Here is a 23,065-nt window from a genome sequence, read left to right as displayed (position 1 = left end):
TGCTCCACGAGCAGCAGCGACCAGCAGGGGGCCGACCGGCTGATCCTTCCCTTTCACAGGCAGGCTTCTGGCCCTCGATAAAACGACAAAGGTGTTCAGAAGGAAGGCCTGGGGGGAGGGAGGGAGGGACGGCCATTGGAAATCAGCACAAAGCAGGTCCCCTGGAATCTCACACCTCCGACCCAGGAAACAGGTCTCCTGGTCAAAGCAGTCCAGCCATTAACGTGACAATGGACAGGGCCCCGGCAGCTTGAGACACATCTTTCTTTCGATATGCAAGTTCTTTTTAAAAAGGTTTCCTTCCACAGCAGCTCTGAGTGAGAGACTGACTGACATACGTACACACACACACACACACACACACACACACAACACCGTCACCCATCCGATTGGTGGACCGCGGGGTCGACAATCTAACTTTTCGTTTCGATGCAGGGGAGAGCGCGAACGCAGTCCCCCACTACCACAAATTTTGCAGTCGAGTATCCCGCATTTGGGGACATCGCAGGCGTCAGCGCACACCCCAAGTGCAATGGGCTAGCCTCGTCCTGGGAGATCCGTCTTCGGGATCACAGATTCTCCCCTGCCAGGTAAGTATGCCTTGGGTCGCCACACACTGCCACTAGACAGCATTCGCTACCTTTTACGATTGCAAGGGCAGGTTTTAAGAATCAAAACGTCCCTTCGCTCGCAACGTGCTGATGCTCTGAGAGATTAATTCCGCTCAAATATCGTACCGTATATCCGATGATACACTCTGGGAGAAAATACTGCAGCGATGCGGTGCCGGCGATGGTTGTTTGCATGTCGCCCTTCAAGGGAAATGTCCCGCCTCCAGTTGTTGCTGTAGCAATATATACACGCGCGTTGTCGTGGTAATATAGAACTGCAAGTTGCCGTTGTCGTGGTCGTTTCGAATCAGCACAAAGCAGGTGCACTCCCTGGAATGTCACACCTGCGTCCCAGAAAACAGGTCTCCTGGTCAAAGCAGTCCCGCCCCGCCCTGGGATTAACGTGACAATGGACAGGGCCCAGTCAGGGAGCAGCTTGAGAGACACCTTTCAATAGGCACTTCTGAAACATTAACGCCTTGTTTCTTTCGACAGTTTAACCAGCCTTTAACACGTCTTGTGTTTTTATTTCCCATTTCCAGCCAGCCAGCCCAGCCAGCCGAGCCAGCATCTGCAGTATTTTCTTTTGATTGGTCTTGCCTGCTGTGGAATGAACGTTTAAACACGAGCTGCTGATTGTCAGCACCTCACCTCTTTCTCAATTGGCCGTTGCAATCTCACTCACTCGCTGTGAGACACGTCACGTCACGTCACTAGTTTTCTTTAAAGCGGTTTCCTTCCACGGCAGTGAGTTAGTGACTGAGACTGACTGACGGAGGTCCGTTGAGACGCCACCTTCTCCCATCTGATCGGTGGCCGACTGGCAAATTTACCAATCTGTCAAGCAATCCTAGCAAGAAAGGAACAAACGGCAACTTCTTTAAACTGATCCACTGTTGCAATTAGAAACGGTGGCAAAAATGTGCCCAGAGTGGGAGAGAACGGCAGTGCTTCCAGACTGCTTTAGACACAGTCAGCCAGAGACCAAAGAGGGAGGGAAAACAGGAGCGGAGATCAATTCGCATCGAGCGCGTTATCGCTTCTCGGCCTTTTGGCGAAGATCAAGTGGTCAAGTGGGGGAAGGCAACCATTTGGAGCCTTCCTGCCATTGTATGCCGGGGGGATGCAGTCAGGGAGAAATCCCCTCGGGCAGAGTGTAGAGCTTTGGCTTGTAGAGCTTTGGCTTGATGTAATGTCACTGCAAGGAATCTGGAATGAATCTGTAAGGCAATAAGGCACCCCAGAGTGTCAGAAAAAAAAAAAAAAAGTTTCTGTTCTTATCAGTTTAATATCTGATATGTCCCCTATCTGGGGACCAAATATTAAATTGATTTTTGGAACAGGGAGATGGAACAAGAGCTTGCTCCGTCCACTCCACGCATCGACCCAGTATTACAGTGTCTCTGGCAACGGTGCACCTCCCTGTGGGGAGATATTCAAAATGCTGAACGGATTTTTGGAGCCTGTATTATTACTCAGAATGCTGAGATATTGCAACTGTGGTTTTCTTGTTTACTCCTGGGATGGATGAGTGCCATTCCCTTTCTTCCTTTTCCCTCTTGCAGTTTTACCTTGGAGGGAAAGACGTCAGTCTCAGGTCACTTTTCAGGAAGCTGCAAGCCTGTGTATTGGGACGTGCCACCTTCCACAGACTTGGTCTCCTGACCTGAAACATTTAACTCCAGTTGTTGTGTGAAAAATTACTGCAGTTTTAAACTGGCAGTTCCAGAATTAATTGTTTCCAAGTCAGACATTTCCCGAAACAGAGAGCGCGAGAGAGACACAATGTTAACGTTTAAACTGCCACAAGCGAGAGGCGAAATAACTTCACGTTGCTGACTTTAAAAATGCGAGCAGACAGTGCGTGTGTGTTTGGAGGGAGTGCACTGTGAATGGCCATATTGGAAGCTGTGAGATCAAACTGTGCTGCTAACTGAGTGTTAAGGTGAGTAAAAGGCACTGGTTTGGGTGGAGCATTGCGCTCAGGATGGGAGATTTTCTTGAACGGTGCCAATTAATCTGCACCAGAAAATCATCCCCTGACCAGGATTCGAACCCGGGTCTCAACGAGTTTTAAATGTTGCGTCCTAACCACTAGACCATCAGGGGAGTTGCCCTCAATCCCCTGCAAACATATACAGAAGGCTGAACACATGGCTCCCTACAGTAGCAGCAGTGTCACCAGCAGAGGGCTTGAGTTGCCATTTCCACTTTGACACTCAGTCTTTTCACACTCAGTCAAATGGCAAACGTCTATTCAGGAGGTTATCGCTTCTCGGCTTTGGGACCGAATATTAAATTGAATTTTGCAACAGGGAGATGGAATAGGGGCTTGGCTCCGTCCACTCCACGCATCGACCCAGTATTGCAGTGTCTCTGGCAACGGTGCACCTCCCTGTGGGGAGATATTCAAAAGGAAAAACAGCTCTTTCCCAGCGTCTCTGTCCGTGTGTACGTATTATGACTGAGAATAAAGCTGATATATTGCACTTACTTTCTCAGCTCAGTGGTATTCTTTTCTTCTCCTGGGCTGAGTGCCGCTCGTTCGCTCGCTCGCTCGCTCGCTCGCACGCAGGCAGCGATTATAATTCAAACTGCAAAATAACTTAACTTTAAACAAGCAGGGTCTGAGTACAAATGAAAACTGCGCTCCTGGACTGGACGGACTGTCTGTTTGTCTCGGTGAGGAAAAGGCAGTGGTGGTGAGGGTGGAGCATTGCGCTCAGGAGGGGAGACTTTCTTTGAGTGGTGCCAATTAATCTGCACCAGAAAATCATCCCCCCGACCGGGATTGGAACCCGGGTCTCAACGATTTAAAAGGTTGCGTCCTCGACCACTGGGCCACCTGGGAACCGCCTGAGGAACCTGTCCAAGAGGCTGAGGACACGCACGCCTGCTCCACGAGCAGCAGCGACCAGCAGGGGGCCGACCGGCTGATCCTTCCCTTTCACAGGCAGGCTTCTGGCCCTCGATAAAACGACAAAGGTGTTCAGAAGGAAGGCCTGGGGGGAGGGAGGGAGGGACGGCCATTGGAAATCAGCACAAAGCAGGTCCCCTGGAATCTCACACCTCCGACCCAGGAAACAGGTCTCCTGGTCAAAGCAGTCCAGCCATTAACGTGACAATGGACAGGGCCCCGGCAGCTTGAGACACATCTTTCTTTCGATATGCAAGTTCTTTTTAAAAAGGTTTCCTTCCACAGCAGCTCTGAGTGAGAGACTGACTGACATACGTACACACACACACACACACACACACACACACAACACCGTCACCCATCCGATTGGTGGACCGCGGGGTCGACAATCTAACTTTTCGTTTCGATGCAGGGGAGAGCGCGAACGCAGTCCCCCACTACCACAAATTTTGCAGTCGAGTATCCCGCATTTGGGGACATCGCAGGCGTCAGCGCACACCCCAAGTGCAATGGGCTAGCCTCATCCTGGGAGATCCGTCTTCGGGATCACAGATTCTCCCCTGCCAGGTAAGTATGCCTTGGGTCGCCACACACTGCCACTAGACAGCATTCGCTACCTTTTACGATTGCAAGGGCAGGTTTTAAGAATCAAAACGTCCCTTCGCTCGCAACGTGCTGATGCTCTGAGAGATTAATTCCGCTCAAATATCGTACCGTATATCCGATGATACACTCTGGGAGAAAATACTGCAGCGATGCGGTGCCGGCGATGGTTGTTTGCATGTCGCCCTTCAAGGGAAATGTCCCGCCTCCAGTTGTTGCTGTAGCAATATATACACGCGCGTTGTCGTGGTAATATAGAACTGCAAGTTGCCGTTGTCGTGGTCGTTTCGAATCAGCACAAAGCAGGTGCACTCCCTGGAATGTCACACCTGCGTCCCAGAAAACAGGTCTCCTGGTCAAAGCAGTCCCGCCCCGCCCTGGGATTAACGTGACAATGGACAGGGCCCAGTCAGGGAGCAGCTTGAGAGACACCTTTCAATAGGCACTTCTGAAACATTAACGCCTTGTTTCTTTCGACAGTTTAACCAGCCTTTAACACGTCTTGTGTTTTTATTTCCCATTTCCAGCCAGCCAGCCCAGCCAGCCGAGCCAGCATCTGCAGTATTTTCTTTTGATTGGTCTTGCCTGCTGTGGAATGAACGTTTAAACACGAGCTGCTGATTGTCAGCACCTCACCTCTTTCTCAATTGGCCGTTGCAATCTCACTCACTCGCTGTGAGACACGTCACGTCACGTCACTAGTTTTCTTTAAAGCGGTTTCCTTCCACGGCAGTGAGTTAGTGACTGAGACTGACTGACGGAGGTCCGTTGAGACGCCACCTTCTCCCATCTGATCGGTGGCCGACTGGCAAATTTACCAATCTGTCAAGCAATCCTAGCAAGAAAGGAACAAACGGCAACTTCTTTAAACTGATCCACTGTTGCAATTAGAAACGGTGGCAAAAATGTGCCCAGAGTGGGAGAGAACGGCAGTGCTTCCAGACTGCTTTAGACACAGTCAGCCAGAGACCAAAGAGGGAGGGAAAACAGGAGCGGAGATCAATTCGCATCGAGCGCGTTATCGCTTCTCGGCCTTTTGGCGAAGATCAAGTGGTCAAGTGGGGGAAGGCAACCATTTGGAGCCTTCCTGCCATTGTATGCCGGGGGGATGCAGTCAGGGAGAAATCCCCTCGGGCAGAGTGTAGAGCTTTGGCTTGTAGAGCTTTGGCTTGATGTAATGTCACTGCAAGGAATCTGGAATGAATCTGTAAGGCAATAAGGCACCCCAGAGTGTCAGAAAAAAAAAAAAAAAGTTTCTGTTCTTATCAGTTTAATATCTGATATGTCCCCTATCTGGGGACCAAATATTAAATTGATTTTTGGAACAGGGAGATGGAACAAGAGCTTGCTCCGTCCACTCCACGCATCGACCCAGTATTACAGTGTCTCTGGCAACGGTGCACCTCCCTGTGGGGAGATATTCAAAATGCTGAACGGATTTTTGGAGCCTGTATTATTACTCAGAATGCTGAGATATTGCAACTGTGGTTTTCTTGTTTACTCCTGGGATGGATGAGTGCCATTCCCTTTCTTCCTTTTCCCTCTTGCAGTTTTACCTTGGAGGGAAAGACGTCAGTCTCAGGTCACTTTTCAGGAAGCTGCAAGCCTGTGTATTGGGACGTGCCACCTTCCACAGACTTGGTCTCCTGACCTGAAACATTTAACTCCAGTTGTTGTGTGAAAAATTACTGCAGTTTTAAACTGGCAGTTCCAGAATTAATTGTTTCCAAGTCAGACATTTCCCGAAACAGAGAGCGCGAGAGAGACACAATGTTAACGTTTAAACTGCCACAAGCGAGAGGCGAAATAACTTCACGTTGCTGACTTTAAAAATGCGAGCAGACAGTGCGAGTGTGTTTGGAGGGAGTGCACTGTGAATGGCCATATTGGAAGCTGTGAGATCAAACTGTGCTGCTAACTGAGTGTTAAGGTGAGTAAAAGGCACTGGTTTGGGTGGAGCATTGCGCTCAGGATGGGAGATTTTCTTGAACGGTGCCAATTAATCTGCACCAGAAAATCATCCCCTGACCAGGATTCGAACCCGGGTCTCAACGAGTTTTAAATGTTGCGTCCTAACCACTAGACCATCAGGGGAGTTGCCCTCAATCCCCTGCAAACATATACAGAAGGCTGAACACATGGCTCCCTACAGTAGCAGCAGTGTCACCAGCAGAGGGCTTGAGTTGCCATTTCCACTTTGACACTCAGTCTTTTCACACTCAGTCAAATGGCAAACGTCTATTCAGGAGGTTATCGCTTCTCGGCTTTGGGACCGAATATTAAATTGAATTTTGCAACAGGGAGATGGAATAGGGGCTTGGCTCCGTCCACTCCACGCATCGACCCAGTATTGCAGTGTCTCTGGCAACGGTGCACCTCCCTGTGGGGAGATATTCAAAAGGAAAAACAGCTCTTTCCCAGCGTCTCTGTCCGTGTGTACGTATTATGACTGAGAATAAAGCTGATATATTGCACTTACTTTCTCAGCTCAGTGGTATTCTTTTCTTCTCCTGGGCTGAGTGCCGCTCGTTCGCTCGCTCGCTCGCTCGCTCGCACGCAGGCAGCGATTATAATTCAAACTGCAAAATAACTTAACTTTAAACAAGCAGGGTCTGAGTACAAATGAAAACTGCGCTCCTGGACTGGACGGACTGTCTGTTTGTCTCGGTGAGGAAAAGGCAGTGGTGGTGAGGGTGGAGCATTGCGCTCAGGAGGGGAGACTTTCTTTGAGTGGTGCCAATTAATCTGCACCAGAAAATCATCCCCCCGACCGGGATTGGAACCCGGGTCTCAACGATTTAAAAGGTTGCGTCCTCGACCACTGGGCCACCTGGGAACCGCCTGAGGAACCTGTCCAAGAGGCTGAGGACACGCACGCCTGCTCCACGAGCAGCAGCGACCAGCAGGGGGCCGACCGGCTGATCCTTCCCTTTCACAGGCAGGCTTCTGGCCCTCGATAAAACGACAAAGGTGTTCAGAAGGAAGGCCTGGGGGGAGGGAGGGAGGGACGGCCATTGGAAATCAGCACAAAGCAGGTCCCCTGGAATCTCACACCTCCGACCCAGGAAACAGGTCTCCTGGTCAAAGCAGTCCAGCCATTAACGTGACAATGGACAGGGCCCCGGCAGCTTGAGACACATCTTTCTTTCGATATGCAAGTTCTTTTTAAAAAGGTTTCCTTCCACAGCAGCTCTGAGTGAGAGACTGACTGACATACGTACACACACACACACACACACACACACACAACACCGTCACCCATCCGATTGGTGGACCGCGGGGTCGACAATCTAACTTTTCGTTTCGATGCAGGGGAGAGCGCGAACGCAGTCCCCCACTACCACAAATTTTGCAGTCGAGTATCCCGCATTTGGGGACATCGCAGGCGTCAGCGCACACCCCAAGTGCAATGGGCTAGCCTCATCCTGGGAGATCCGTCTTCGGGATCACAGATTCTCCCCTGCCAGGTAAGTATGCCTTGGGTCGCCACACACTGCCACTAGACAGCATTCGCTACCTTTTACGATTGCAAGGGCAGGTTTTAAGAATCAAAACGTCCCTTCGCTCGCAACGTGCTGATGCTCTGAGAGATTAATTCCGCTCAAATATCGTACCGTATATCCGATGATACACTCTGGGAGAAAATACTGCAGCGATGCGGTGCCGGCGATGGTTGTTTGCATGTCGCCCTTCAAGGGAAATGTCCCGCCTCCAGTTGTTGCTGTAGCAATATATACACGCGCGTTGTCGTGGTAATATAGAACTGCAAGTTGCCGTTGTCGTGGTCGTTTCGAATCAGCACAAAGCAGGTGCACTCCCTGGAATGTCACACCTGCGTCCCAGAAAACAGGTCTCCTGGTCAAAGCAGTCCCGCCCCGCCCTGGGATTAACGTGACAATGGACAGGGCCCAGTCAGGGAGCAGCTTGAGAGACACCTTTCAATAGGCACTTCTGAAACATTAACGCCTTGTTTCTTTCGACAGTTTAACCAGCCTTTAACACGTCTTGTGTTTTTATTTCCCATTTCCAGCCAGCCAGCCCAGCCAGCCGAGCCAGCATCTGCAGTATTTTCTTTTGATTGGTCTTGCCTGCTGTGGAATGAACGTTTAAACACGAGCTGCTGATTGTCAGCACCTCACCTCTTTCTCAATTGGCCGTTGCAATCTCACTCACTCGCTGTGAGACACGTCACGTCACGTCACTAGTTTTCTTTAAAGCGGTTTCCTTCCACGGCAGTGAGTTAGTGACTGAGACTGACTGACGGAGGTCCGTTGAGACGCCACCTTCTCCCATCTGATCGGTGGCCGACTGGCAAATTTACCAATCTGTCAAGCAATCCTAGCAAGAAAGGAACAAACGGCAACTTCTTTAAACTGATCCACTGTTGCAATTAGAAACGGTGGCAAAAATGTGCCCAGAGTGGGAGAGAACGGCAGTGCTTCCAGACTGCTTTAGACACAGTCAGCCAGAGACCAAAGAGGGAGGGAAAACAGGAGCGGAGATCAATTCGCATCGAGCGCGTTATCGCTTCTCGGCCTTTTGGCGAAGATCAAGTGGTCAAGTGGGGGAAGGCAACCATTTGGAGCCTTCCTGCCATTGTATGCCGGGGGGATGCAGTCAGGGAGAAATCCCCTCGGGCAGAGTGTAGAGCTTTGGCTTGTAGAGCTTTGGCTTGATGTAATGTCACTGCAAGGAATCTGGAATGAATCTGTAAGGCAATAAGGCACCCCAGAGTGTCAGAAAAAAAAAAAAAAAGTTTCTGTTCTTATCAGTTTAATATCTGATATGTCCCCTATCTGGGGACCAAATATTAAATTGATTTTTGGAACAGGGAGATGGAACAAGAGCTTGCTCCGTCCACTCCACGCATCGACCCAGTATTACAGTGTCTCTGGCAACGGTGCACCTCCCTGTGGGGAGATATTCAAAATGCTGAACGGATTTTTGGAGCCTGTATTATTACTCAGAATGCTGAGATATTGCAACTGTGGTTTTCTTGTTTACTCCTGGGATGGATGAGTGCCATTCCCTTTCTTCCTTTTCCCTCTTGCAGTTTTACCTTGGAGGGAAAGACGTCAGTCTCAGGTCACTTTTCAGGAAGCTGCAAGCCTGTGTATTGGGACGTGCCACCTTCCACAGACTTGGTCTCCTGACCTGAAACATTTAACTCCAGTTGTTGTGTGAAAAATTACTGCAGTTTTAAACTGGCAGTTCCAGAATTAATTGTTTCCAAGTCAGACATTTCCCGAAACAGAGAGCGCGAGAGAGACACAATGTTAACGTTTAAACTGCCACAAGCGAGAGGCGAAATAACTTCACGTTGCTGACTTTAAAAATGCGAGCAGACAGTGCGTGTGTGTTTGGAGGGAGTGCACTGTGAATGGCCATATTGGAAGCTGTGAGATCAAACTGTGCTGCTAACTGAGTGTTAAGGTGAGTAAAAGGCACTGGTTTGGGTGGAGCATTGCGCTCAGGATGGGAGATTTTCTTGAACGGTGCCAATTAATCTGCACCAGAAAATCATCCCCTGACCAGGATTCGAACCCGGGTCTCAACGAGTTTTAAATGTTGCGTCCTAACCACTAGACCATCAGGGGAGTTGCCCTCAATCCCCTGCAAACATATACAGAAGGCTGAACACATGGCTCCCTACAGTAGCAGCAGTGTCACCAGCAGAGGGCTTGAGTTGCCATTTCCACTTTGACACTCAGTCTTTTCACACTCAGTCAAATGGCAAACGTCTATTCAGGAGGTTATCGCTTCTCGGCTTTGGGACCGAATATTAAATTGAATTTTGCAACAGGGAGATGGAATAGGGGCTTGGCTCCGTCCACTCCACGCATCGACCCAGTATTGCAGTGTCTCTGGCAACGGTGCACCTCCCTGTGGGGAGATATTCAAAAGGAAAAACAGCTCTTTCCCAGCGTCTCTGTCCGTGTGTACGTATTATGACTGAGAATAAAGCTGATATATTGCACTTACTTTCTCAGCTCAGTGGTATTCTTTTCTTCTCCTGGGCTGAGTGCCGCTCGTTCGCTCGCTCGCTCGCTCGCTCGCACGCAGGCAGCGATTATAATTCAAACTGCAAAATAACTTAACTTTAAACAAGCAGGGTCTGAGTACAAATGAAAACTGCGCTCCTGGACTGGACGGACTGTCTGTTTGTCTCGGTGAGGAAAAGGCAGTGGTGGTGAGGGTGGAGCATTGCGCTCAGGAGGGGAGACTTTCTTTGAGTGGTGCCAATTAATCTGCACCAGAAAATCATCCCCCCGACCGGGATTGGAACCCGGGTCTCAACGATTTAAAAGGTTGCGTCCTCGACCACTGGGCCACCTGGGAACCGCCTGAGGAACCTGTCCAAGAGGCTGAGGACACGCACGCCTGCTCCACGAGCAGCAGCGACCAGCAGGGGGCCGACCGGCTGATCCTTCCCTTTCACAGGCAGGCTTCTGGCCCTCGATAAAACGACAAAGGTGTTCAGAAGGAAGGCCTGGGGGGAGGGAGGGAGGGACGGCCATTGGAAATCAGCACAAAGCAGGTCCCCTGGAATCTCACACCTCCGACCCAGGAAACAGGTCTCCTGGTCAAAGCAGTCCAGCCATTAACGTGACAATGGACAGGGCCCCGGCAGCTTGAGACACATCTTTCTTTCGATATGCAAGTTCTTTTTAAAAAGGTTTCCTTCCACAGCAGCTCTGAGTGAGAGACTGACTGACATACGTACACACACACACACACACACACACACACAACACCGTCACCCATCCGATTGGTGGACCGCGGGGTCGACAATCTAACTTTTCGTTTCGATGCAGGGGAGAGCGCGAACGCAGTCCCCCACTACCACAAATTTTGCAGTCGAGTATCCCGCATTTGGGGACATCGCAGGCGTCAGCGCACACCCCAAGTGCAATGGGCTAGCCTCGTCCTGGGAGATCCGTCTTCGGGATCACAGATTCTCCCCTGCCAGGTAAGTATGCCTTGGGTCGCCACACACTGCCACTAGACAGCATTCGCTACCTTTTACGATTGCAAGGGCAGGTTTTAAGAATCAAAACGTCCCTTCGCTCGCAACGTGCTGATGCTCTGAGAGATTAATTCCGCTCAAATATCGTACCGTATATCCGATGATACACTCTGGGAGAAAATACTGCAGCGATGCGGTGCCGGCGATGGTTGTTTGCATGTCGCCCTTCAAGGGAAATGTCCCGCCTCCAGTTGTTGCTGTAGCAATATATACACGCGCGTTGTCGTGGTAATATAGAACTGCAAGTTGCCGTTGTCGTGGTCGTTTCGAATCAGCACAAAGCAGGTGCACTCCCTGGAATGTCACACCTGCGTCCCAGAAAACAGGTCTCCTGGTCAAAGCAGTCCCGCCCCGCCCTGGGATTAACGTGACAATGGACAGGGCCCAGTCAGGGAGCAGCTTGAGAGACACCTTTCAATAGGCACTTCTGAAACATTAACGCCTTGTTTCTTTCGACAGTTTAACCAGCCTTTAACACGTCTTGTGTTTTTATTTCCCATTTCCAGCCAGCCAGCCCAGCCAGCCGAGCCAGCATCTGCAGTATTTTCTTTTGATTGGTCTTGCCTGCTGTGGAATGAACGTTTAAACACGAGCTGCTGATTGTCAGCACCTCACCTCTTTCTCAATTGGCCGTTGCAATCTCACTCACTCGCTGTGAGACACGTCACGTCACGTCACTAGTTTTCTTTAAAGCGGTTTCCTTCCACGGCAGTGAGTTAGTGACTGAGACTGACTGACGGAGGTCCGTTGAGACGCCACCTTCTCCCATCTGATCGGTGGCCGACTGGCAAATTTACCAATCTGTCAAGCAATCCTAGCAAGAAAGGAACAAACGGCAACTTCTTTAAACTGATCCACTGTTGCAATTAGAAACGGTGGCAAAAATGTGCCCAGAGTGGGAGAGAACGGCAGTGCTTCCAGACTGCTTTAGACACAGTCAGCCAGAGACCAAAGAGGGAGGGAAAACAGGAGCGGAGATCAATTCGCATCGAGCGCGTTATCGCTTCTCGGCCTTTTGGCGAAGATCAAGTGGTCAAGTGGGGGAAGGCAACCATTTGGAGCCTTCCTGCCATTGTATGCCGGGGGGATGCAGTCAGGGAGAAATCCCCTCGGGCAGAGTGTAGAGCTTTGGCTTGTAGAGCTTTGGCTTGATGTAATGTCACTGCAAGGAATCTGGAATGAATCTGTAAGGCAATAAGGCACCCCAGAGTGTCAGAAAAAAAAAAAAAAAGTTTCTGTTCTTATCAGTTTAATATCTGATATGTCCCCTATCTGGGGACCAAATATTAAATTGATTTTTGGAACAGGGAGATGGAACAAGAGCTTGCTCCGTCCACTCCACGCATCGACCCAGTATTACAGTGTCTCTGGCAACGGTGCACCTCCCTGTGGGGAGATATTCAAAATGCTGAACGGATTTTTGGAGCCTGTATTATTACTCAGAATGCTGAGATATTGCAACTGTGGTTTTCTTGTTTACTCCTGGGATGGATGAGTGCCATTCCCTTTCTTCCTTTTCCCTCTTGCAGTTTTACCTTGGAGGGAAAGACGTCAGTCTCAGGTCACTTTTCAGGAAGCTGCAAGCCTGTGTATTGGGACGTGCCACCTTCCACAGACTTGGTCTCCTGACCTGAAACATTTAACTCCAGTTGTTGTGTGAAAAATTACTGCAGTTTTAAACTGGCAGTTCCAGAATTAATTGTTTCCAAGTCAGACATTTCCCGAAACAGAGAGCGCGAGAGAGACACAATGTTAACGTTTAAACTGCCACAAGCGAGAGGCGAAATAACTTCACGTTGCTGACTTTAAAAATGCGAGCAGACAGTGCGTGTGTGTTTGGAGGGAGTGCACTGTGAATGGCCATATTGGAAGCTGTGAGATCAAACTGTGCTGCTAACTGAGTGTTAAGGTGAGTAAAAGGCACTGGTTTGGGTGGAGCATTGCGCTCAGGATGGGAGATTTTCTTGAACGGTGCCAATTAATCTGCACCAGAAAATCATCCCCTGACCAGGATTCGAACCCGGGTCTCAACGAGTTTTAAATGTTGCGTCCTAACCACTAGACCATCAGGGGAGTTGCCCTCAATCCCCTGCAAACATATACAGAAGGCTGAACACATGGCTCCCTACAGTAGCAGCAGTGTCACCAGCAGAGGGCTTGAGTTGCCATTTCCACTTTGACACTCAGTCTTTTCACACTCAGTCAAATGGCAAACGTCTATTCAGGAGGTTATCGCTTCTCGGCTTTGGGACCGAATATTAAATTGAATTTTGCAACAGGGAGATGGAATAGGGGCTTGGCTCCGTCCACTCCACGCATCGACCCAGTATTGCAGTGTCTCTGGCAACGGTGCACCTCCCTGTGGGGAGATATTCAAAAGGAAAAACAGCTCTTTCCCAGCGTCTCTGTCCGTGTGTACGTATTATGACTGAGAATAAAGCTGATATATTGCACTTACTTTCTCAGCTCAGTGGTATTCTTTTCTTCTCCTGGGCTGAGTGCCGCTCGTTCGCTCGCTCGCTCGCTCGCTCGCACGCAGGCAGCGATTATAATTCAAACTGCAAAATAACTTAACTTTAAACAAGCAGGGTCTGAGTACAAATGAAAACTGCGCTCCTGGACTGGACGGACTGTCTGTTTGTCTCGGTGAGGAAAAGGCAGTGGTGGTGAGGGTGGAGCATTGCGCTCAGGAGGGGAGACTTTCTTTGAGTGGTGCCAATTAATCTGCACCAGAAAATCATCCCCCCGACCGGGATTGGAACCCGGGTCTCAACGATTTAAAAGGTTGCGTCCTCGACCACTGGGCCACCTGGGAACCGCCTGAGGAACCTGTCCAAGAGGCTGAGGACACGCACGCCTGCTCCACGAGCAGCAGCGACCAGCAGGGGGCCGACCGGCTGATCCTTCCCTTTCACAGGCAGGCTTCTGGCCCTCGATAAAACGACAAAGGTGTTCAGAAGGAAGGCCTGGGGGGAGGGAGGGAGGGACGGCCATTGGAAATCAGCACAAAGCAGGTCCCCTGGAATCTCACACCTCCGACCCAGGAAACAGGTCTCCTGGTCAAAGCAGTCCAGCCATTAACGTGACAATGGACAGGGCCCCGGCAGCTTGAGACACATCTTTCTTTCGATATGCAAGTTCTTTTTAAAAAGGTTTCCTTCCACAGCAGCTCTGAGTGAGAGACTGACTGACATACGTACACACACACACACACACACACACACACAACACCGTCACCCATCCGATTGGTGGACCGCGGGGTCGACAATCTAACTTTTCGTTTCGATGCAGGGGAGAGCGCGAACGCAGTCCCCCACTACCACAAATTTTGCAGTCGAGTATCCCGCATTTGGGGACATCGCAGGCGTCAGCGCACACCCCAAGTGCAATGGGCTAGCCTCATCCTGGGAGATCCGTCTTCGGGATCACAGATTCTCCCCTGCCAGGTAAGTATGCCTTGGGTCGCCACACACTGCCACTAGACAGCATTCGCTACCTTTTACGATTGCAAGGGCAGGTTTTAAGAATCAAAACGTCCCTTCGCTCGCAACGTGCTGATGCTCTGAGAGATTAATTCCGCTCAAATATCGTACCGTATATCCGATGATACACTCTGGGAGAAAATACTGCAGCGATGCGGTGCCGGCGATGGTTGTTTGCATGTCGCCCTTCAAGGGAAATGTCCCGCCTCCAGTTGTTGCTGTAGCAATATATACACGCGCGTTGTCGTGGTAATATAGAACTGCAAGTTGCCGTTGTCGTGGTCGTTTCGAATCAGCACAAAGCAGGTGCACTCCCTGGAATGTCACACCTGCGTCCCAGAAAACAGGTCTCCTGGTCAAAGCAGTCCCGCCCCGCCCTGGGATTAACGTGACAATGGACAGGGCCCAGTCAGGGAGCAGCTTGAGAGACACCTTTCAATAGGCACTTCTGAAACATTAACGCCTTGTTTCTTTCGACAGTTTAACCAGCCTTTAACACGTCTTGTGTTTTTATTTCCCATTTCCAGCCAGCCAGCCCAGCCAGCCGAGCCAGCATCTGCAGTATTTTCTTTTGATTGGTCTTGCCTGCTGTGGAATGAACGTTTAAACACGAGCTGCTGATTGTCAGCACCTCACCTCTTTCTCAATTGGCCGTTGCAATCTCACTCACTCGCTGTGAGACACGTCACGTCACGTCACTAGTTTTCTTTAAAGCGGTTTCCTTCCACGGCAGTGAGTTAGTGACTGAGACTGACTGACGGAGGTCCGTTGAGACGCCACCTTCTCCCATCTGATCGGTGGCCGACTGGCAAATTTACCAATCTGTCAAGCAATCCTAGCAAGAAAGGAACAAACGGCAACTTCTTTAAACTGATCCACTGTTGCAATTAGAAACGGTGGCAAAAATGTGCCCAGAGTGGGAGAGAACGGCAGTGCTTCCAGACTGCTTTAGACACAGTCAGCCAGAGACCAAAGAGGGAGGGAAAACAGGAGCGGAGATCAATTCGCATCGAGCGCGTTATCGCTTCTCGGCCTTTTGGCGAAGATCAAGTGGTCAAGTGGGGGAAGGCAACCATTTGGAGCCTTCCTGCCATTGTATGCCGGGGGGATGCAGTCAGGGAGAAATCCCCTCGGGCAGAGTGTAGAGCTTTGGCTTGTAGAGCTTTGGCTTGATGTAATGTCACTGCAAGGAATCTGGAATGAATCTGTAAGGCAATAAGGCACCCCAGAGTGTCAGAAAAAAAAAAAAAAAGTTTCTGTTCTTATCAGTTTAATATCTGATATGTCCCCTATCTGGGGACCAAATATTAAATTGATTTTTGGAACAGGGAGATGGAACAAGAGCTTGCTCCGTCCACTCCACGCATCGACCCAGTATTACAGTGTCTCTGGCAACGGTGCACCTCCCTGTGGGGAGATATTCAAAATGCTGAACGGATTTTTGGAGCCTGTATTATTACTCAGAATGCTGAGATATTGCAACTGTGGTTTTCTTGTTTACTCCTGGGATGGATGAGTGCCATTCCCTTTCTTCCTTTTCCCTCTTGCAGTTTTACCTTGGAGGGAAAGACGTCAGTCTCAGGTCACTTTTCAGGAAGCTGCAAGCCTGTGTATTGGGACGTGCCACCTTCCACAGACTTGGTCTCCTGACCTGAAACATTTAACTCCAGTTGTTGTGTGAAAAATTACTGCAGTTTTAAACTGGCAGTTCCAGAATTAATTGTTTCCAAGTCAGACATTTCCCGAAACAGAGAGCGCGAGAGAGACACAATGTTAACGTTTAAACTGCCACAAGCGAGAGGCGAAATAACTTCACGTTGCTGACTTTAAAAATGCGAGCAGACAGTGCGTGTGTGTTTGGAGGGAGTGCACTGTGAATGGCCATATTGGAAGCTGTGAGATCAAACTGTGCTGCTAACTGAGTGTTAAGGTGAGTAAAAGGCACTGGTTTGGGTGGAGCATTGCGCTCAGGATGGGAGATTTTCTTGAACGGTGCCAATTAATCTGCACCAGAAAATCATCCCCTGACCAGGATTCGAACCCGGGTCTCAACGAGTTTTAAATGTTGCGTCCTAACCACTAGACCATCAGGGGAGTTGCCCTCAATCCCCTGCAAACATATACAGAAGGCTGAACACATGGCTCCCTACAGTAGCAGCAGTGTCACCAGCAGAGGGCTTGAGTTGCCATTTCCACTTTGACACTCAGTCTTTTCACACTCAGTCAAATGGCAAACGTCTATTCAGGAGGTTATCGCTTCTCGGCTTTGGGACCGAATATTAAATTGAATTTTGCAACAGGGAGATGGAATAGGGGCTTGGCTCCGTCCACTCCACGCATCGACCCAGTATTGCAGTGTCTCTGGCAACGGTGCACCTCCCTGTGGGGAGATATTCAAAAGGAAAAACAGCTCTTTCCCAGCGTCTCTGTCCGTGTGTACGTATTATGACTGAGAATAAAGCTGATATATTGCACTTACTTTCTCAGCTCAGTGGTATTCTTTTCTTCTCCTGGGCTGAGTGCCGCTCGTTCGCTCGCTCGCTCGCTCGCTCGCACGCAGGCAGCGATTATAATTCAAACTGCAAAATAACTTAACTTTAAACAAGCAGGGTCTGAGTACAAATGAAAACTGCGCTCCTGGACTGGACGGACTGTCTGTTTGTCTCGGTGAGGAAAAGGCAGTGGTGGTGAGGGTGGAGCATTGCGCTCAGGAGGGGAGACTTTCTTTGAGTGGTGCCAATTAATCTGCACCAGAAAATCATCCCCCCGACCGGGATTGGAACCCGGGTCTCAACGATTTAAAAGGTTGCGTCCTCGACCACTGGGCCACCTGGGAACCGCCTGAGGAACCTGTCCAAGAGGCTGAGGACACGCACGCCTGCTCCACGAGCAGCAGCGACCAGCAGGGGGCCGACCGGCTGATCCTTCCCTTTCACAGGCAGGCTTCTGGCCCTCGATAAAACGACAAAGGTGTTCAGAAGGAAGGCCTGGGGGGAGGGAGGGAGGGACGGCCATTGGAAATCAGCACAAAGCAGGTCCCCTGGAATCTCACACCTCCGACCCAGGAAACAGGTCTCCTGGTCAAAGCAGTCCAGCCATTAACGTGACAATGGACAGGGCCCCGGCAGCTTGAGACACATCTTTCTTTCGATATGCAAGTTCTTTTTAAAAAGGTTTCCTTCCACAGCAGCTCTGAGTGAGAGACTGACTGACATACGTACACACACACACACACACACACACACAACACCGTCACCCATCCGATTGGTGGACCGCGGGGTCGACAATCTAACTTTTCGTTTCGATGCAGGGGAGAGCGCGAACGCAGTCCCCCACTACCACAAATTTTGCAGTCGAGTATCCCGCATTTGGGGACATCGCAGGCGTCAGCGCACACCCCAAGTGCAATGGGCTAGCCTCGTCCTGGGAGATCCGCCTTCGGGATCACAGATTCTCCCCTGCCAGGTAAGTATGCCTTGGGTCGCCACACACTGCCACTAGACAGCATTCGCTACCTTTTACGATTGCAAGGGCAGGTTTTAAGAATCAAAACGTCCCTTCGCTCGCAACGTGCTGATGCTCTGAGAGATTAATTCCGCTCAAATATCGTACCGTATATCCGATGATACACTCTGGGAGAAAATACTGCAGCGATGCGGTGCCGGCGATGGTTGTTTGCATGTCGCCCTTCAAGGGAAATGTCCCGCCTCCAGTTGTTGCTGTAGCAATATATACACGCGCGTTGTCGTGGTAATATAGAACTGCAAGTTGCCGTTGCCGTGGTCGTTTCGAATCAGCACAAAGCAGGTGCACTCCCTGGAATGTCACACCTGCGTCCCAGAAAACAGGTCTCCTGGTCAAAGCAGTCCCGCCCCCGCCCTGGGATTAACGTGACAATGGACAGGGCCCAGTCAGGGAGCAGCTTGAGAGACATCTTTCAATAGGCACTTCTGAAACATTAACGCCTTGTTTCTTTCGACAGTTTAACCAGCCTTTAACACGTCTTGTGTTTTTATTTCCCATTTCCAGCCAGCCAGCCCAGCCAGCCGAGCCAGCATCTGCAGTATTTTCTTTTGATTGGTCTTGCCTGCTGTGGAATGAACGTTTAAACACGAGCTGCTGATTGTCAGCACCTCACCTCTTTCTCAATTGGCCGTTGCAATCTCACTCACTCGCTGTGAGACACGTCACGTCACGTCACTAGTTTTCTTTAAAGCGGTTTCCTTCCACGGCAGTGAGTTAGTGACTGAGACTGACTGACGGAGGTCCGTTGAGACACCACCTTCTCCCATCTGATCGGTGGCCGACTGGCAAATTTACCAATCTGTCAAGCAATCCTAGCAAGAAAGGAAAAAACGGCAACTTCTTTAAACTGATCCACTGTTGCAATTAGAAACGGTGGCAAAAATGTGCCCAGAGTGGGAGAGAACGGCAGTGCTTCTAGACTGCTTTAGACACAGTCAGCCAGAGACCAAAGAGGGAGGGAAAACAGGAGCGGAGATCAATTCGCATCGAGCGCGTTATCGCTTCTCGGCCTTTTGGCGAAGATCAAGTGGTCAAGTGGGGGAAGGCAACCATTTGGAGCCTTCCTGCCATTGTATGCCGGGGGGATGCAGTCAGGGAGAAATCCCCTCGGGCAGAGTGTAGAGCTTTGGCTTGTAGAGCTTTGGCTTGATGTAATGTCACTGCAAGGAATCTGGAATGAATCTGTAAGGCAATAAGGCACCCCAGAGTGTCAGAAAAAAAAAAAAAAAAGTTTCTGTTCTTATCAGTTTAATATCTGATATGTCCCCTATCTGGGGACCAAATATTAAATTGATTTTTGGAACAGGGAGATGGAACAAGAGCTTGCTCCGTCCACTCCACGCATCGACCCAGTATTACAGTGTCTCTGGCAACGGTGCACCTCCCTGTGGGGAGATATTCAAAATGCTGAACGGATTTTTGGAGCCTGTATTATTACTCAGAATGCTGAGATATTGCAACTGTGGTTTTTTTGTTTACTCCTGGGATGGATGAGTGCCACTCCCTTTCTTCCTTTTCCCTCTTGCAGTTTTACCTTGGAGGGAAAGACGTCAGTCTCAGGTCACTTTTCAGGAAGCTGCAAGCCTGTGTATTGGGACGTGCCACCTTCCACAGACTTGGTCTCCTGACCTGAAACATTCAACTCCAGTTGTTGTGTGAAAAATTACTGCAGTTTTAAACTGGCAGTTCCAGAATTAATTGTTTCCAAGTCAGACATTTCCCGAAACAGAGAGCGCGAGAGAGACACAATGTTAACGTTCAAACTGCCACAAGCGAGAGGCGAAATAACTTCACGTTGCTGACTTTAAAAATGCGAGCAGACAGTGCGTGTGTGTTTGGAGGGAGTGCACTGTGAATGGCCACATTGGAAGCTGTGAGATCAAACTGTGCTGCTAACTGAGTGTTAAGGTGAGTAAAAGGCACTGGTTTGGGTGGAGCATTGCGCTCAGGATGGGAGATTTTCTTGAACGGTGCCAATTAATCTGCACCAGAAAATCATCCCCTGACCGGGATTGGAACCCGGGTGTCAACGAGTTTTAAATGTTGCGTCCTAACCACTAGACCATCAGGGGAGTTGCCCTCAATCCCCTGCAAACATATACAGAAGGCTGAACACATGGCTCCCTACAGTAGCAGCAGTGTCACCAGCAGAGGGCTTGAGTTGCCATTTCCACTTTGACACTCAGTCTTTTCACACTCAGTCAAATGGCAAACGTCTATTCAGGAGGTTATCGCTTCTCGGCTTTGGGACCGAATATTAAATTGAATTTTGCAACAGGGAGATGGAATAGGGGCTTGGCTCCGTCCACTCCACGCATCGACCCAGTATTGCAGTGTCTCTGGCAACGGTGCACCTCCCTGTGGGGAGATATTCAAAAGGAAAAACAGCTCTTTCCCAGCGTCTCTGTCCGTGTGTACGTATTATGACTGAGAATAAAGCTGATATATTGCACTTACTTTCTCAGCTCAGTGGTATTCTTTTCTTCTCCTGGGCTGAGTGCCGCTCGTTCGCTCGCTCGCTCGCTCGCTCGCACGCAGGCAGCGATTATAATTCAAACTGCAAAATAACTTAACTTTAAACAAGCAGGGTCTGAGTACAAATGAAAACTGCGCTCCTGGACTGGACGGACTGTCTGTTTGTCTCGGTGAGGAAAAGGCAGTGGTGGTGAGGGTGGAGCATTGCGCTCAGGAGGGGAGACTTTCTTTGAGTGGTGCCAATTAATCTGCACCAGAAAATCATCCCCCCGACCGGGATTGGAACCCGGGTCTCAACGATTTAAAAGGTTGCGTCCTCGACCACTGGGCCACCTGGGAACCGCCTGAGGAACCTGTCCGAGAGGCTGAGGACACGCACGCCTGCTCCACGAGCAGCAGCGACCAGCAGGGGGCCGACCGGCTGATCCTTCCCTTTCACAGGCAGGCTTCTGGCCCTCGATAAAACGCCAAAGGTGTTCAGAAGGAAGGCCTGGGGGGAGGGAGGGAGGGACGGCCATTGGAAATCAGCACAAAGCAGGTCCCCTGGAATCTCACACCTCCGACCCAGGAAACAGGTCTCCTGGTCAAAGCAGTCCAGCCATTAACGTGACAATGGACAGGGCCCCGGCAGCTTGAGACACATCTTTCTTTCGATATGCAAGTTCTTTTTAAAAAGGTTTCCTTCCACAGCAGCTCTGAGTGAGAGACTGACTGACATACGTACACACACACACACACACACACACACAACACCGTCACCCATCCGATTGGTGGACCGCGGGGTCGACAATCTAACTTTTCGTTTCGATGCAGGGGAGAGCGCGAACGCAGTCCCCCACTACCACAAATTTTGCAGTCGAGTATCCCGCATTTGGGGACATCGCAGGCGTCAGCGCACACCCCAAGTGCAATGGGCTAGCCTCATCCTGGGAGATCCGCCTTCGGGATCACAGATTCTCCCCTGCCAGGTAAGTATGCCTTGGGTCGCCACACACTGCCACTAGACAGCATTCGCTACCTTTTACGATTGCAAGGGCAGGTTTTAAGAATCAAAACGTCCCTTCGCTCGCAACGTGCTGATGCTCTGAGAGATTAATTCCGCTCAAATATCGTACCGTATATCCGATGATACACTCTGGGAGAAAATACTGCAGCGATGCGGTGCCGGCGATGGTTGTTTGCATGTCGCCCTTCAAGGGAAATGTCCCGCCTCCAGTTGTTGCTGTAGCAATATATACACGCGCGTTGTCGTGGTAATATAGAACTGCAAGTTGCCGTTGTCGTGGTCGTTTCGAATCAGCACAAAGCAGGTGCACTCCCTGGAATGTCACACCTGCGTCCCAGAAAACAGGTCTCCTGGTCAAAGCAGTCCCGCCCCGCCCTGGGATTAACGTGACAATGGACAGGGCCCAGTCAGGGAGCAGCTTGAGAGACATCTTTCAATAGGCACTTCTGAAACATTAACGCCTTGTTTCTTTCGACAGTTTAACCAGCCTTTAACACGTCTTGTGTTTTTATTTCCCATTTCCAGCCAGCCAGCCCAGCCAGCCGAGCCAGCATCTGCAGTATTTTCTTTTGATTGGTCTTGCCTGCTGTGGAATGAACGTTTAAACACGAGCTGCTGATTGTCAGCACCTCACCTCTTTCTCAATTGGCCGTTGCAATCTCACTCACTCGCTGTGAGACACGTCACGTCACGTCACTAGTTTTCTTTAAAGCGGTTTCCTTCCACGGCAGTGAGTTAGTGACTGAGACTGACTGACGGAGGTCCGTTGAGACACCACCTTCTCCCATCTGATCGGTGGCCGACTGGCAAATTTACCAATCTGTCAAGCAATCCTAGCAAGAAAGGAAAAAACGGCAACTTCTTTAAACTGATCCACTGTTGCAATTAGAAACGGTGGCAAAAATGTGCCCAGAGTGGGAGAGAACGGCAGTGCTTCTAGACTGCTTTAGACACAGTCAGCCAGAGACCAAAGAGGGAGGGAAAACAGGAGCGGAGATCAATTCGCATCGAGCGCGTTATCGCTTCTCGGCCTTTTGGCGAAGATCAAGTGGTCAAGTGGGGGAAGGCAACCATTTGGAGCCTTCCTGCCATTGTATGCCGGGGGGATGCAGTCAGGGAGAAATCCCCTCGGGCAGAGTGTAGAGCTTTGGCTTGTAGAGCTTTGGCTTGATGTAATGTCACTGCAAGGAATCTGGAATGAATCTGTAAGGCAATAAGGCACCCCAGAGTGTCAGAAAAAAAAAAAAAAAAGTTTCTGTTCTTATCAGTTTAATATCTGATATGTCCCCTATCTGGGGACCAAATATTAAATTGATTTTTGGAACAGGGAGATGGAACAAGAGCTTGCTCCGTCCACTCCACGCATCGACCCAGTATTACAGTGTCTCTGGCAACGGTGCACCTCCCTGTGGGGAGATA

At 50.1% G+C, this 23,065-nt stretch overlaps 7 non-coding genes and 13 pseudogenes across 7 annotated transcripts; 13 read left to right on the top strand and 7 right to left on the bottom strand.

The window, feature by feature from the left end:
• Positions 1 to 432: 432 nt before the first annotated feature.
• LOC137329765 (U1 spliceosomal RNA) lies at positions 433 to 598 on the bottom strand. The gene has a single exon (XR_010964972.1). It is a non-coding gene; the product is annotated as a U1 spliceosomal RNA (small nuclear RNA).
• A 1,231-nt stretch (positions 599 to 1,829) lies between these two features.
• LOC137328771 (U2 spliceosomal RNA) lies at positions 1,830 to 2,034 on the top strand (annotated as a pseudogene).
• Positions 2,035 to 2,878: 844 nt separating this feature from the next.
• Positions 2,879 to 3,007, top strand: LOC137330309 (U2 spliceosomal RNA; annotated as a pseudogene).
• A 930-nt stretch (positions 3,008 to 3,937) lies between these two features.
• LOC137328514 (U1 spliceosomal RNA) lies at positions 3,938 to 4,103 on the bottom strand. Its single transcript, XR_010964798.1, has one exon. It is a non-coding gene; the product is annotated as a U1 spliceosomal RNA (small nuclear RNA).
• A 1,231-nt stretch (positions 4,104 to 5,334) lies between these two features.
• Positions 5,335 to 5,539, top strand: LOC137328770 (U2 spliceosomal RNA; annotated as a pseudogene).
• Positions 5,540 to 6,383: 844 nt separating this feature from the next.
• Positions 6,384 to 6,512, top strand: LOC137330308 (U2 spliceosomal RNA; annotated as a pseudogene).
• A 928-nt stretch (positions 6,513 to 7,440) lies between these two features.
• LOC137328503 (U1 spliceosomal RNA) lies at positions 7,441 to 7,606 on the bottom strand. The gene has a single exon (XR_010964797.1). It is a non-coding gene; the product is annotated as a U1 spliceosomal RNA (small nuclear RNA).
• Positions 7,607 to 8,837: 1,231 nt separating this feature from the next.
• LOC137328768 (U2 spliceosomal RNA) lies at positions 8,838 to 9,042 on the top strand (annotated as a pseudogene).
• Positions 9,043 to 9,886: 844 nt separating this feature from the next.
• On the top strand, positions 9,887 to 10,015 carry LOC137330307 (U2 spliceosomal RNA; annotated as a pseudogene).
• A 928-nt stretch (positions 10,016 to 10,943) lies between these two features.
• LOC137329754 (U1 spliceosomal RNA) lies at positions 10,944 to 11,109 on the bottom strand. The gene has a single exon (XR_010964971.1). It is a non-coding gene; the product is annotated as a U1 spliceosomal RNA (small nuclear RNA).
• A 1,231-nt stretch (positions 11,110 to 12,340) lies between these two features.
• Positions 12,341 to 12,545, top strand: LOC137328767 (U2 spliceosomal RNA; annotated as a pseudogene).
• An 844-nt stretch (positions 12,546 to 13,389) lies between these two features.
• Positions 13,390 to 13,518, top strand: LOC137330306 (U2 spliceosomal RNA; annotated as a pseudogene).
• A 928-nt stretch (positions 13,519 to 14,446) lies between these two features.
• Positions 14,447 to 14,612, bottom strand: LOC137328492 (U1 spliceosomal RNA). The gene has a single exon (XR_010964795.1). It is a non-coding gene; the product is annotated as a U1 spliceosomal RNA (small nuclear RNA).
• A 1,231-nt stretch (positions 14,613 to 15,843) lies between these two features.
• Positions 15,844 to 16,048, top strand: LOC137328766 (U2 spliceosomal RNA; annotated as a pseudogene).
• Positions 16,049 to 16,892: 844 nt separating this feature from the next.
• On the top strand, positions 16,893 to 17,021 carry LOC137330305 (U2 spliceosomal RNA; annotated as a pseudogene).
• Positions 17,022 to 17,947: 926 nt separating this feature from the next.
• LOC137328550 (U1 spliceosomal RNA) lies at positions 17,948 to 18,113 on the bottom strand. Its single transcript, XR_010964802.1, has one exon. It is a non-coding gene; the product is annotated as a U1 spliceosomal RNA (small nuclear RNA).
• A 1,232-nt stretch (positions 18,114 to 19,345) lies between these two features.
• LOC137328862 (U2 spliceosomal RNA) lies at positions 19,346 to 19,551 on the top strand (annotated as a pseudogene).
• Positions 19,552 to 20,395: 844 nt separating this feature from the next.
• LOC137330304 (U2 spliceosomal RNA) lies at positions 20,396 to 20,524 on the top strand (annotated as a pseudogene).
• Positions 20,525 to 21,450: 926 nt separating this feature from the next.
• LOC137330282 (U1 spliceosomal RNA) lies at positions 21,451 to 21,616 on the bottom strand. Its single transcript, XR_010965026.1, has one exon. It is a non-coding gene; the product is annotated as a U1 spliceosomal RNA (small nuclear RNA).
• Positions 21,617 to 22,847: 1,231 nt separating this feature from the next.
• Positions 22,848 to 23,053, top strand: LOC137328861 (U2 spliceosomal RNA; annotated as a pseudogene).
• The last annotated feature ends 12 nt before the right edge of the window (positions 23,054 to 23,065 follow it).

The sequence above is a fragment of the Heptranchias perlo genome, chromosome 12 (assembly GCF_035084215.1).
Source record: "Heptranchias perlo isolate sHepPer1 chromosome 12, sHepPer1.hap1, whole genome shotgun sequence".
Classification (NCBI taxonomy): Eukaryota; Metazoa; Chordata; class Chondrichthyes; order Hexanchiformes; family Hexanchidae; genus Heptranchias; species Heptranchias perlo.
Note: the sequence above shows the minus strand (reverse complement) of the source record. Positions and strands in the feature narration are given on the sequence as shown.